Raw genomic sequence first — 14784 nt, forward strand, 5'->3', positions numbered from 1 at the left:
TTCATTCTGGCACCTAGTCAACTGGCCCTTCATGTTTAGCACCACTACCTCGCACCAGTTGTACACCATGGATTCCAACATTCCACGGTCATCTGCATCTATGCCTGTGTGGCTAAATGAAGGGAAGCATTGCCACACAGTTTGCAAACAGTGAAAGTAATGGTCCTCAGGGGTAAGAGCTTGATGGTCTGAATATCAATTCTCCCATCCCTGTGTGGTGCACCCTTGCAAAAGTGTTGTAGATACCCATCAGTAGTATCTCCTCTCATCCTCTATCCGAATAGTTAAATATCAGCTCCCCAATGAGACAAATCAGTGAAGAAATAGATGTCATCAACCTCAATGGTAACTCGATGATCGAAAATCACAAAACACTATTCCTAGATATTCTTGGTCCTTACTATCCACGTCATCAGATCTACTTGAGCATTCATCCCAAGAATAAACTAGTATTTCAGGAGGCCACAAGTCTTGACAGTCTGTATGGTGGTCAGATCTACCAAAGTTGGAAAATCATTTGCCTCATTCTCTCTTTCCCTCCACTCCATTTTGAGAAATGAAATGACTTGAAATGACCATTTTAAAAGGACTAAAATCATTTTAGAAACTCATCTCATGTATTTTTTGGCAAAAAACTTGTTTAAAAATAAACCCCTGGAGCCTATGTGGCCACCGTTTTATGGACAGGGTGCAACTGCACATATTTTTCTAGTAAAATTCCACGTAGGCCGTGATTTTCCGTACAGAAACTTTTAGTAGCCTGCGCAGGCCCGACTCAAAATAACCAATGCAGTTTGAAGTTGCATTTTTTAACATATTTTTTCCCCAAATAAATAATTGAAAGCTTAAAATGAAATTTTAAATGGATGAAAAGCTAAGTTAAGGAGAGATTTTATCCCTGGAAGAAACGATGCACAATTTCATCCACCGTTAGCTCGAAATCAATCGTGGAAGTCTGGTGGTAAAAACTCCTCTCTCTACTCACAAATGGTAAAAATGAAAATGGTGAAAATAATTTACCTTTCCCACTTTTATAAGTCTTTTGGAGCAAACAAATATTTTTTTTTATTTCTAAAAGCTTTTGGGAGGGAAAATGGCATCTTTTTAGCAGTTATGATAAGTTATTGAGTTTAAATGTGTAGGATAGGTTATGAAGTGAAGATGAATCAATTTGACTTTTTTACTAGACTTTTATCACTTTTCTTGCTCTAAAAAAATTACAAAGAGTGAAAATCATGTAGTCCTCTTTTAAAGCCATTTTTAGATTCTTAAAACAAAAATATTGTCGAGTACTTTCTTTTTCGAACTCATAAAAGTAAATGATCAATCGTCCACTCAGGATAAGTTTACCCCTTTTATGGACTGAGTTAGGACTATTTACGAAAAAGCTATACGTTGACCGAACATGGTCAATAGAGTTATCTCATGTATTATTTTATCCTTTTTCGGACCCAACAGACTAAAACTGACAAAAAAGAACATGATGGAGTTGACTTATGTTTTTCTTCTGACTCTCTAAAATTGAAAAACAACGAGCTTTACTTTCTTTAGGCTCGTTAAAATTTTACAGTAAAAGAACTAAATGAGTTTCCTTTTTGTGTCCTTTTCAAACTCTTTAAAATAAAAGGACATCGATTTACTCCTTTACTAGACTCGTAAAAAATAAACAATAGAGGACTTGCTGAGCATAACAGGATCAAACCATTCCTTCTTAGGGTTCGTTAAAAATAGTTCAATGGACTCATTTGAAGGATGAGCTTATAGTCCAAGCATATGTTATCCTCCTCAAGCTTGTAAAAAATAAAGAGGTACTTCCCAGTAATGGTGGGGAAAAAATTGGGAAAAGCTGTCAATTTTACATTATCATTTTTAAAAGGTAGCGAGTCACTCTTGAACATGGCACTCCGTCACACTCATGTCCGGGTTGGGAAATCAATTTGTCTTACAGTTAATAAAACCTCGTTGAACATCTTCATGGTTTTTGGTATTATCGTTAAGTCAAACGCTGCCAAGTCATTGTGGTGCCACTATGTGTTCAAGATAAGTTCAACCTTAGTTCAAAAACCCTTTGAAAATTATATGCCTTCAATCGCGTCGGCCATCCTTGAGTCATTCCTTGCAAACTATTTTCAAAACTTGAAATTATGTTTCGTGTCTAAATGGCCTCTAAATTAGAAATAAATTAAGGCCCATCTGACCATTCTTGAGCACATTACACCTCTCCTTTTGCATTAGATAATGTGTTTTTAAATTTAATATGTTCATTGGGAAGGTTTACAGATACTTTCATATTTATGCCTAATATTGTTTATTTTTGTGGAATATTTTGAGAATATTAGACAAATTATCAAGACTTGGAGGAGAAGATAATTTAGGGACCTACTCCCTACTACAATAGGATTAATATTAAATAATAAATCAACATGACATTATGGAATTATGGCACAAATTTTGGAGCTTGAATTATTGAAAAAATATAGGAATGTGTTCCCTCCCATTTAATGCAGATTCCTAGTATTGGGAACTAAATCCACTAATCAAGGGATTTTGGTTAGGAAAGATTTCTTATTTCATGGGAATGATTCCTAATAAATTTTTATAAGTACCAAGTCGAATTTTCCTCTAGGGGTTGATTTTTTTAAATCTTTTAGGGGAGAGAACTCGTATATTTGCAGCTCCATTGTCATTTCTTGCAAGGATTTAATTGTATTGATGGAAATAGTGAAGATTGGGGACATATTAAACTTTTAAATGCTGGCATCCTTCATAATACTCTGATTTTCCTTGGGCTTGGCCATCCCAGGAGCCTTAGAGACATTTTGTATCATATACTTTCCTACCTTTCACTTTTTATTCACATGCATCTCTTGTTCTTATTTTTTTCTACTCTTGCATTTAGTGTTAATGATTTCTTGTTGTAGATTTGGGTTAAATGGTTGAAGTAAGTTATTTTGTAGGATCATAAGCATCATTTCATCTTTTGAACATATTTTTAAGTTCATACTAATCATTGAGCTACTTGGATTAGTTTTCTTATACCCAAATCTAGATTTCTAGAAGTCTTTTGTGGCAAATAACAATAAACTTATTCTATTTTTTAGAGCATGATAATGAGCTTCAATCGAGTTGATTCCACTTGAATTAGATCAAAACAAAAATATAGTTAATAATTAAAATAAACCCATTCATTTTCACTTGATTAGGTTAGGCATTTGATAGATTTACTAGCTCACTAGTTCTCAAATTTCTAGATTTTAGACTAGTAATTTTCTCCCATTTTTTAGCATGGGTTAATATAGGTATTTTTGAGTGATTCGACTTGGAATGGAGACCCAAGACATCCTATTTAATAATAATAATAAAAAAGTGCATCCAATTTGGATTTTATTTGGTTTTTCATTCAATAAGTTATAACTCCCTATAGTAAATTTGTTGTTTCATGTAGTAGTACTACAATAAACCCTGTGGTAGCCTTCCAACATACATATACTTGCCCAGATTCACTCAAGAATATTGGCTACTATCCCTTAGAGTTGAATTAAGACCTTTAGGGCCTAAATAAATTATTATGGAATACCAAAGACCATTTAGGACTTGCCTCTTTACCCATGTAGAACATTTCAGCGATTTGGGTTAATAGATAGATTTGTGAAATGGGTAATACATTGATGATTTTATTGATTACCACATCCAATGAACTTTGTTAATGGATCTAAAGTATTTTAAATGTAATGGTTCACATTTATTTCATGATATTTACTTTATGAAATTGGAATAGGTTTCTTTCCATGTACTTTCTTTCTTGCAATAGGTTGGGGTTTTCATTTCGAGCATTTAATTTTATGCAATTAGTTTAGGATTTGACTTCAGTACATGCCCTCCATTACATCATGATATTAAGGGAAGGACACATTGTATGCTGCACATATAGTGTTGGTACCTCTTAATTTTGTATGAACCTTGGGTTGATAATCAAATTTGGTAGCCTTGGGAGTTGCAACATTCTTGTTGCAATACCAAGGCTCGTCACATTTCGGCATTGTTGTTGAGGAGGTGTCAAAGTATGCATTTTTTATTCCCTAGTTGATTCATTTATTTTAATTTTTGAAAAAAAAACAAAAAAATGCATTAGGAATCTTTCATTTCAAAGATATAAAATGTCATCGCATTAGTCTTTTTATTCCATCATAGAAACAAAACAAAAATTCTCCAACACCAAACCCCCCATTTGATCACGTGGTGCCGTAAGAGCCACATCACCATTTACTTTTGTAGGTAGAAGAGGAAGAGGTGACAGAGAAGGTAGAAGAAATGGATGGATATGATGACTATGAAGAATATCTTCTTGGATTCCCCATTCAAGATACTAATGTTTGTGTGGATATGAAGAACATCCTTCCATCCTTTCTTCCCAACTTCCATGGTATGAGGTCAGAGTATCTAGAAACCTTTATCTTTGAGTTTGAAATTGTTTATAGATCTTATGGTTACTTATTAAACACTCAAAAATTGTGATTGTTTCTAGCAATGTTGAAGGATAGGTCTCTTAAATGGTTCATGATTTTAGGGACTAATTCAATAAGATCATGGAGTGAGATGCAAAAGATATTTCTAGAAAAATATAAAGATCATGATCTTAAAGAAGAAATCTTTAGAATGAATCAACAAGAAGATGAGAGTCTAGAGGATCTAATAGATAGGTTCATGTATAATGTTAAGAGGGAAAATTTACATCATTTAAGATCAGACACACTAAAAACCCTCTTACTTAGAACAATTAGGGATGAGTGGATTGATATCCTTGATCTCATGAGTAGAGGTGATGTATACCAATTATCGTTTGAAGAAATTTATGAAACATGCAAACACACATCAAGATGAAGGGCAAGAGTAAGTAAATCAACATCAAGATTGGTAAATCAAGCTAAAGTTGGAAGTTTGTTTGATGACTTTAAAACATAAATTCTTAACAATCTAACAAAACATGTAGAAATGTTAAGAATGCAATATGAAGAAAAAAAATATGTTGATATTTGTGTTGTCCATGCAAAATCACATGATGTTAAATATTTTCCATTATTAGCGATGTTCAAGGAAGTTTACCAAGAGGAAAATGGAGCAAGTCAATTGTCAATGCAGCTATGTTATGTAGCTCCAAGAGGGCCATGGTAGCCTATTCAACCTCATATGATGCAAAATCCTAATTCATAATTTCAAGGTTATGCATATCCACCTCAAAGTAATTGGAACACACCTCTTCCTTGGCAGCATTGGCCATCTCAACCCCAAAACCAATATTGGAAACAAGGTGGGCAAGGAACTTATGGGAGCCATCCATAATATCCTCAATACTTTCCTCAATATCCTCCATACCCAACTCCATGTTATCCCTACCATTCACCTCCACCACAAGCACAACCCTAACCACGTCCATCTCAAACATCTACTCCCACTCAACTACATGTACCACCATTTCTAAACCCACATAATGTAGCTCAGCCCACTTACAATTCTGAGGTACACCACTTCCAAACATCTCCTCTTGATCTAAGTCATATTCATATTAGCTCAGGAAGAGTATTACAAAAAAAAAATATCTTGATACTTTTGAAGGACCACATCCAGAAGAAGAAGATTCAAATGAGAATACCAAATGATCATTTGTTGCATTTGAAGAAGAGTAGACATCAAAATGAGAGATTGAGAAAGATCCCTCAGGGTTACCATCAGATCCTCCATGCATTCAAAATAACAATCAACGAAAAGATGAAGATTTGAATTTCATAGAATAAGTAGACGTCCTAGATGATCCAAATCATCAAGTGGACCAGGGGCCTTACAACTATATTGAAATATGGTTCCAAATAGTCATTAAGTTTCATCAACACTCTTTCTTCAGTTGTTCTTGATATCATCAAAGTCAAAGTATTTGATCTCTCAAATTCACGTACATGTCAAAGCATACATTTCAAGCCTACACATCAATTTGTCTATAATATTGATGTGCACATGGCTCCATTGGAAGTATTCTTATACTTGAAAGTGATTTTGTTTTCCATGTAAGATAGGGTAGAAAAAATAAAAATGAAAATGAAAAATAAGAGAAAAAAAAAAAATCTCAAGTGAAAACCTCCTTTGAGGTGCTTGAGATTGCCTCATTGATTGAGAACCTCCATGAGGTGGTCAACGGGTTGGAAAATCAAAAGAAAAGATTCTCAGTGAAAACCTCCTTTGAGGGGCCTAGGTAGACCTACTAGTTGAAAACCCCATTGAGACAACTAGTAGGCCTAGATGAGAAGAAAAAAAAAGAAAAAAAAATCTTTGCTCCATATATCTCTTTGATGAATGTAGGTGCTCTCCAACATCTCCAAGCAGCAAAAACAAGTTGGCACCAAAGAAAAGAAAAATTCGACAAAATTCTAGCCAATGGAAGTCAAACTTGGACTTTCTCCTCCTTTACTCAGATGCTCAAGAAGGACCAAGGCCATGAAAATCCATCACCCTCATCTATTCCAACCATCCACTCATTATTCCAAAGATTTTACCACTCATTTTCCTTGTTGTCCTGAAATACTACAGGAATTCTCTGTTTTACTACATGAAACAAAAATACATAGAGAAAAAGTTTATTTTTCATATCTTAAAAACCATGCATCCATTTGCCAACCTATATCAAGTGGATATTCATATGGACAATGGTAAAATTCCCAAGCGATTTTAGAAAATTCTAGTGCATAGTTTTCAAAAAATTGGCCTTCATCACCTACAACCATTTTTGCATTCTCTCAGTATTTGTGCATCCATTTAAAAATTTGTTTCATGGGGAGATGCATATGGATGAAGGTAACTTGTCCAAGCAATTTCAGGAAATTCTAGTGCACGGTTTCCAAGAAATGGACCTCCATAAACTTCAACCATATTTTATTTTTTTCGAGATTCATGCATCCATTAGCCAAAATGTTTTTATGTGGAGGTGCACAAGGATGATGGAAACATTCTCTGAAAATTTTAGGTCAATCCATTATACTTTTTAGGAGATATGGACAAAACAAGACACATTTGATGTTTCTTGTACTACTACTACAAGATGTCCTAGTTCTACTATAGGATGCCCTATTTTACTATAGGAAATAGGTTGAAATATTAGGAGATGGTGGGAAAGGCAGAATGAAGTCTGGGAAAGGTGTGTAGTGGTGGAATAAGGTATAGGGAAGGTGAACATCACCCATGGTCAAGCTCAACACTCCAAGAAGGTTGAATTTGACTAAGATAGCTTGCTCATGGTAACTGAAAGACAAAGGTTTAGAATCACCAAGCTATGAAGATCTGTGCAGAAGAAAACAAAGGAAATTATCACCTCTAGAGGACCATGGATCGATCATCAACTCAACAGCATCATGCATGTCTCTCCAACAACCATCAGGTAGATACATGTATGAAATATTCTTAATCTCTTCTCTTGAGCATATTATAGTTAGAAATTTGTTGTCAGTGCATGAAATATGAGGTTTTATAAGCTAAGTATGGGTCTCAAATAAGGGGAAGAAGGTAGGCTAATGGTCTCAAGAAACAAAATCATTTTTTCTATGGACAAGCAGTTTTGGAAAAATGAGTGAAAATGGAATGAAGGTTTCAACAAAGAGGATATGGATGAAATGGATCTACAAGCCAATAGAGTTCACTTGCAAAGAGGAAAGTTGTGTTTTTATCTTGAAAGACTGTTAAACAATTCTGAAAAGAACATCTACATTTTTTTGCTTGTCCTTGCAGAACCTACAAACAAGATTCTTAAGAGAAAGGACTAAGGAATTCACAAGAGAGAGGCCAGGACGGCCATGAATGAGGCATAATGAGGTCACTCAGTTGCTCAGAGGATGAGCAACACTTTCTCTAGAGGGTATGATGGGTTTCTAAATTAGAGATAAATTAAGGCCCATGCCTCTAAATTAAACATAAATTAAGCCCCATATAACCATCCTTGAGCACATTAAACCTCTATTATTGCATTAGATAATGTCTTTTTAACTTTAATATGTTCATGAGGAAGGTTTATATATAATTGCATATTTCTGCCTAATATTATTTATTTTTGTGGAATATTGTGAGAATATTGGGTAGATTATGAAGATTTGGAGGAGGAGATAATTTAGGGACCTTCTTCCTACTACAAGAATATCAATATTGAATAATAAATCAACAAGATATTATGGAATTATGGCACATATTTTTGAGCTCTAATTATTGAAAAAATCTGGGAATGTGTTCCCTGCCATTTAATGCAGAATCCTAGTATTAGCAACTAAATCCACTAATCAAGGGATTTTGGTGGGGAAATCTTCCTTATTTCATGGGGAATGATTCTTAATCATTTTTTATAAATACCAAGTAAAATTTTCCTCTAGGGGTTGATTTTTTTTAGTCTTCTTGTGGAGAGAACTCATATTTTTGCAACTCCATTATCATTTCTTGCAGGGATGTAATTGTATTGATGGAAATAATGAAGATTGGTAACATGTTTAGCGTATAAATCTCGGTATCCTTCATAGGAATCTAAGTTTCATTGGGCTTGGCTATCCAGGAGCCTATGAGCCCTTTTGTATCATCCAATTTTCTTCATTTCGCTTCTTATTCACATGCATTTCTTGCTATTGTTTGACCTCTTCTCTTGAGAAATTTCAGGAAATTCCAGTGCATGGTTTCCAAGAAATGGGCCTCCATAAACTTCAGCCATATTTAATTTTTCTCGATATTCATGAATCCATTGGCCAAAATGTTTTTATGGGGAGGTGCACAAGGATGATGGAAACATTTTTAGAAAATTTCAAGTCCATCCATTATAATTTTTGGGAGATATGGACAAAACAAGACGCATTTGGTGTTTCTTGTAGTACTACTACAAGATGTCCTAGTTCTACTATAGGATGCCCTGTTTTACTATCTGGAATAGGCTGAAATATTAGGAGATGGTGGGAAAGATAGAATGAAGTGTGGGAAAGGTGTGTAGTGGTGGAATAAGGTATAGCGAAGGTGAACATCACCCATGGTCAACCTCAACACTCCAAGAAGGTCGAATTTGACTAAGATAGCTTGCTCATGGTAACTGAAAGACAAATGTTTAGAATCACCAAGCTATGAAGACCTATGTAGAAGAAAACAAAGGAAATTATCACCTTTAGAGGACCATGGATCGATCATCAACTCAATAACATCATGCATGTCTCTCCAACAACCATCAGGTAGGTACATATATGAAATATTCTTGACCTCCTCTCTTGAGCATATTATATTTAGAAATTTGTTGTCAGTGCATGAAATATGATGTTTTATCTGCTAAGTATGGGTCAACAGTATTAGCCACCTTTAACTAGTTAATTGCAACTCACTCCTTCACTCATGAAATGTGGAAAAGTCGAATTAGTAAGGGTGGTGATTTCGAGGAATGGGTACAACAATTACAAGAAGAAATTTATGCAAAGGCCAAGCCACCTCAACACTCCAAGCTCTTCATCCACTTCATATCCACTATCTATCCATCATTCATCCATCACTTTTCATAAGAAAAAAAATTAATATTTTTCAAGAATAAAACCTACACTCTCTCTCACCCTAAAAATTTCCTTAAAAAAAAACAGAGAATCCTTCTCTCCATTTTCACAAACCTACACTACTCGCTCCATGCACTAACATCATCCTCCAATCCCCCTACATAATTTCTAATCAATCCCATACAACTAGAAGTCCCTCAAGGAAGAAGGAATGACTTCTATAGGAAGGCAGAATGCTGGTAAAACCCAAAAATGGCATTGCCTAAGAGAGACCTAATCAAAAAATAGAATTCCAAGGCCATTAGGCAATCATCTAGGCCACAAAAGAGAAGAAGAAGGTATCAAAAGGAAATAAAGCATTCACCATCAAAAGAAAACTCAAACTGCAGTGATGAAAAGAGACTTTCCAAGAGGTTTCTAATCTCTTTCTATCTTTTGTCCAAGGCCTTAAAGGTGTTATAGAAATGGGAGAAATGCATGGAAGTCAAGTTGAGGGCCTACCCTAGGCTTAGACTACCATTTTTGCTCAAAACAAGTTTAAACAGGGTTTCCTGTAGTACTATAGGAACTACTATAGGCTTTCCTGTAGTACTAGAGGAACTACTATAGGTTTTCCTGTAGTTTTTACATGAATTACTACAAGATGTCCTAGTTCTCATCTAAAGGCATTTTGAAGGTTTCAGAGTTGTCCAAAGGGTGGAATAAGGTAGAAGAAGGTTGGAAAAGGACATGGAATACCTTTATAAACTGAAAAGTATTCAAGAACCCATCTGGAATAAGGGGAAGAAGGTAGGCTAATCGTCTCAAGAAACAAAATCATTTTTTCTATGCACAAGCAGTTTTGGAAAAATGAGTGAAAATGGAATGAAGGTTTCAATGAAGAGGATATGAATGAAATGGATCTACAAGCCAATAGAGTTCACTTGCAAATAGGAAAGTTGTGTTTTTACCTTGAAAGATTGTTAAACAATCTTGAAAATAACAACTACATTTTTGTGCTTGTCCTTGCAGAACTTACAACCAAGATTCTTAAGAGAAAGGAATAAGGAATTCACAAGAGAGAGGCTAGCAAGGCCATGAATGAGGCATATTGAGGTCACTAATTTGCTCAGAGGATGAGCAACACTTTCTCTAGAGGGTATGATGGGTGTCTAAATTAGAGATAAATTAAGGCCCATGCCTCTAAATTAAACATAAATTAAGCCCCATATAACCATCCTTGAGCACATTAAACCTCTATTTTTGGATTAGGTAATGTCTTTTTAACTTTAATATGTTCATTAGGAAGGTTTATAGATAATTGCGTATGTGTGCTTAATATTATTCATTTTTGTGGAATATTGTGAGAATATTGGGCAGATTATGAAGATTTGGAGGAGGAGATAATTTAGGGACCTTCTTCCTACTACAGTAATATCATTATTAAATAATAAATCAACAAGATATTACGAAACTATGGCACATATTGTGGAGCTCCAATGATTGAAAAAATCTAGGAATTTGTTTCCTGCCATTTAATGCAAATTCCTAGTATTAGCAACTAAATCCACTAATCAAGGGATTTTGGTGGGGAAATCTTCCTTATTTCATGGGGAATGATTCTTAACCATTTTTTATAAGTACCAAGTCAAATTTTTCTCTAGGGGTTGATTTCTTTTAGTCCTCTTGTGGAGAGAACTCGTATTTTTTCAATTCCATTGTCACTTCTTACAGGGATGCAATTATATTGATGGAAATAATGAAGATTGGTGACATGTGTTAGCTTATAAATCTTGGTATCCTTCATAGGAATCTAAGTTTCATTATGCTTGGCTATCCCAGGAGCCTAAGAGCCGTTTTGTATCATTTACTTTTCTTCATTTCACTTCTTATTCACATGGATTTATTGTTCTTGTTTGACCACTTCCCTTGAGCAATTTCAGGAAATTCCAGTGCATGGTTTCCAAGAAATGGGCCTCCATAAACATGAGCCATATTTTATTTTTCTCGAGATTCATCCATCCATTGGCCAAAATGTTTTTATGGGGAGGTGCAGAAGGATGATGGAAACATTCTCAAAAAATTTCAAGTCAATCCATTATACGTTTTGGGAGATATGGACAAAACAAGACACATTTGATGTTTCTTGTACTACTACTACAAGATGTCCTAGTTCTACTATAGGATGCCCTATTTTACTATAGGAAATAGGCTAAAATATTAGGAGATGGTGGGAAATAAGGAATGAAGTGTGGGAAAGGTGTGTAGTGGTGGAATAAGGTATAGGGAAGGTGAACATCACCCATGGTCAACCTCAACACTCCAAGAAGGTCGAATTTGACTAAGATGGCTTGCTCATGGTAACTGAAAGAAAAGGTTTAAAATCACCAAGATATGAAGATCTGGGCAGAAGAAAAAAAAGGAAATTATCACCTCTAGAGGACAATGGATCGATCATCAACTCAACAGCGTTATGCATGTCTCTCCAACAACCATCAGGTAGGTACATGTATGAAATATTATTGACCTCTTCTCTTAAGCATATTATAGTTAGAAATTTGTTGTGAGTGCATGAAATATGAGGTTTTATTAGCTAAGTATGGGTCAACAGTATTAGCCACCTTTAACTAGTTAATTACAACTCACTCCTTCACTCATGCAATGTGGAAAAGTCAAATTAGTAAGGGTGGTGATTTCAAGGAATGGGGACAACAATTACAAGAAGAAATTTATGGAAAGGCCAAGCCACCACAGCACTGCAAGCCCTTCATCCACTTCATATCCACTATCTATCCATCATTCATCCATCCCTTTTCATAATAAAAAAATTAATATTTTTCAATAATAAAACCTACACTCTCTCTCACCCTCAAAATTTCATTAAAAAAAAAACAGAGCATCCTCTCCATTTTCACAAACCTACACTACTTGCTCCATGCACTAACATCATCCTCCAACCCCTCTACATAATTTCTCATCACTCCCATACAGTTAGAAGGCCCTGAAGAAAGAAGGAATGACTTCTATAGGAAGGCAGAATGCAGCTAAAACCAAAAAATGGCATTGCCTAAGAGAGACCTAATCAAAAATTAGAATTCTAAGGCCATTAGCAAATCATCTAGGCCACAAAAGAGAAGAAGAAGGTACCAAAAGGAAATAAAGCATTCAAAATCAAAACAAAACTCAAATTGCAGTGGTGAAAAGAGACTTTCCAAGAAGTCTCTAATCTCTTTCTATCTTTTTTCCAAGGCCTTAAAGGTGTTATAGAAATGGGAGAAATGCATGGAAGTCAAGTTGAGGGCATACGCTAGGCTTAGACTATCATTTCTGCTCAAAATAGGTTTAGACAGGGTTTCTTGTAGTACGATAGGAACTACTACAGGCTTTCCTATAGTACTACAGGAACTACTATAGGTTTTCTTGTACTTTTTACATGAATTACTACAGGATGTCCTAGTTATCATCTAAAGGCATTTTGAAGGTTTCAGAGATGTCCAAATGGTGGAACAAGGTAGAAGAAGGTTGGAAAAGGATGTGGAATACCTTTATAAACTGAAAAATATTCAAGAACCCATCCTGAATAAGGGGACGAAGGTAGGCTAATGGTCTTAAGAAATAAAATCATTTTTTCTATACACAAGAAGTTTTGGAAAAATGAGTGAAAATGGAATGAAGGTTTCAACGAAGAGGATATTAATGAAATGGATCTATGAGCCAATAGAGTTCACTTGCAAAGAGGAAAGTTGTGTGTTTCTCTTGAAATACTATTAAACAATCCTAAAAAGAACAACTACATTTTTGTGCTTGTCCTTGCAGAACTTACAACCAAGATTCTTAAGAGAAAGGACTAAGGAATTCACAAGAGAGAGGCCAACAAGGCCATGAATGAGGCATAACAAGGTCACTAAGTTGCTTAGATGATGAGCAACACTTTCTCTAGAGGGTATGATGGGTGTCTAAATTAGAGATAAATTAAGGCCCATGCCTCTAAATTAAACATAAATTAAGCCCCATATAACCATCCTTGATCACATTAAACCTCTATTTTTGCATTAGATAATGTCTTTTTAAATTTAATATGTTCATTAGGAAGGTTTATAGATACTTTCATATTTGTGCCTAATATTATTTATTTTTGTGGAATATTGTGAGAATATTGGGCAGATTATGAAGATTTTGAGGAGGAGATAATTTAGGGACCTTCTTCCAACTACAGAAATATCAATACTAAATAATAAATCAACAAGATATTACGAAATTATGGCACATATTTTGGAGCTCCAATGATTGAAAAAATCTAGAAATGTGTTCCCTGCCATTTAATGCAGATTCCTAGTATTAGAAACTAAATCCACTAATCAAGGGGTTTTGGTGGGGAAATCTTCCTTATTTCATGGGGAATGATTCTTAATCATTTTTTGTAAGTACCAGGTCAAATTTTCCTCTAGGGGTTGATTTTTTTTAGTCTTCTTATGTAGAGAACTCGTATTTTTGAAGCTCCATTGTCATTTCTTGCAGGCATGTAACTGTATTGATGGAAATAATGAAGATTGGTGACATGTTTAGCTTATAAATCTTGGTATCCTTCATAGGAATCTAAGTTTCCTTGGGCTTGGCTATCCCAAAAGCATAAGAGCCCTTTTGTATCATGTACTTTTCTTCATTTCACTTCTTATTCACATGCATTTCTTGTTCTTGTTTGACCTCTTCTCTTGGGCAATTTCAAGAAATTCCAGTGCACGGTTTCCAAGAAATGGGCCTCCTTAAACTTTAGCCATATTTTGTTTTTCTTGAGATTCATGAATACCTTGGCCAAAATGGTTTTATGGGGAGGTGCACAAGGATGATGGAAACATTCTCAGAAAATTTCAGGTCAATCCATTATACTTTTTCGGAGATATGGACAAAACAGGACATATTTGATGTTTCTTGTAGTGCTATTACAAAATGTCCTAGTTCTATTATAGGATGCCCTGTTTTACTATAGGAAATAGTCTGAAATATTAGGAGATGGTGGGAAAGATAGAATGAAGTGTGGGAAAGGTGTATAGTGGTGGAATAAGGTATAGGGAAGGTGAACATCGCTCATGGTCAAGCTCAACACTCCAAGAAGGTCAAATTTGAATGTATCACCTCTAGAGGACCATGGATCGATCATCAACTCAACAACATGATGCATGTCTCTCCAACGACCATCAAGTAGGTACATGTATGAAATATTCTTGACCTCTTCTCTTGAGCATATTATAGTTAGAAATCT

The sequence above is a fragment of the Pinus tabuliformis genome, chromosome 1_2 (genome assembly GCF_031772625.1).
Source record: "Pinus tabuliformis cultivar Carrire ecotype Pingquan chromosome 1_2, CPIR1, whole genome shotgun sequence".
NCBI classification, from domain to species: domain Eukaryota; kingdom Viridiplantae; phylum Streptophyta; class Pinopsida; order Pinales; family Pinaceae; genus Pinus; species Pinus tabuliformis.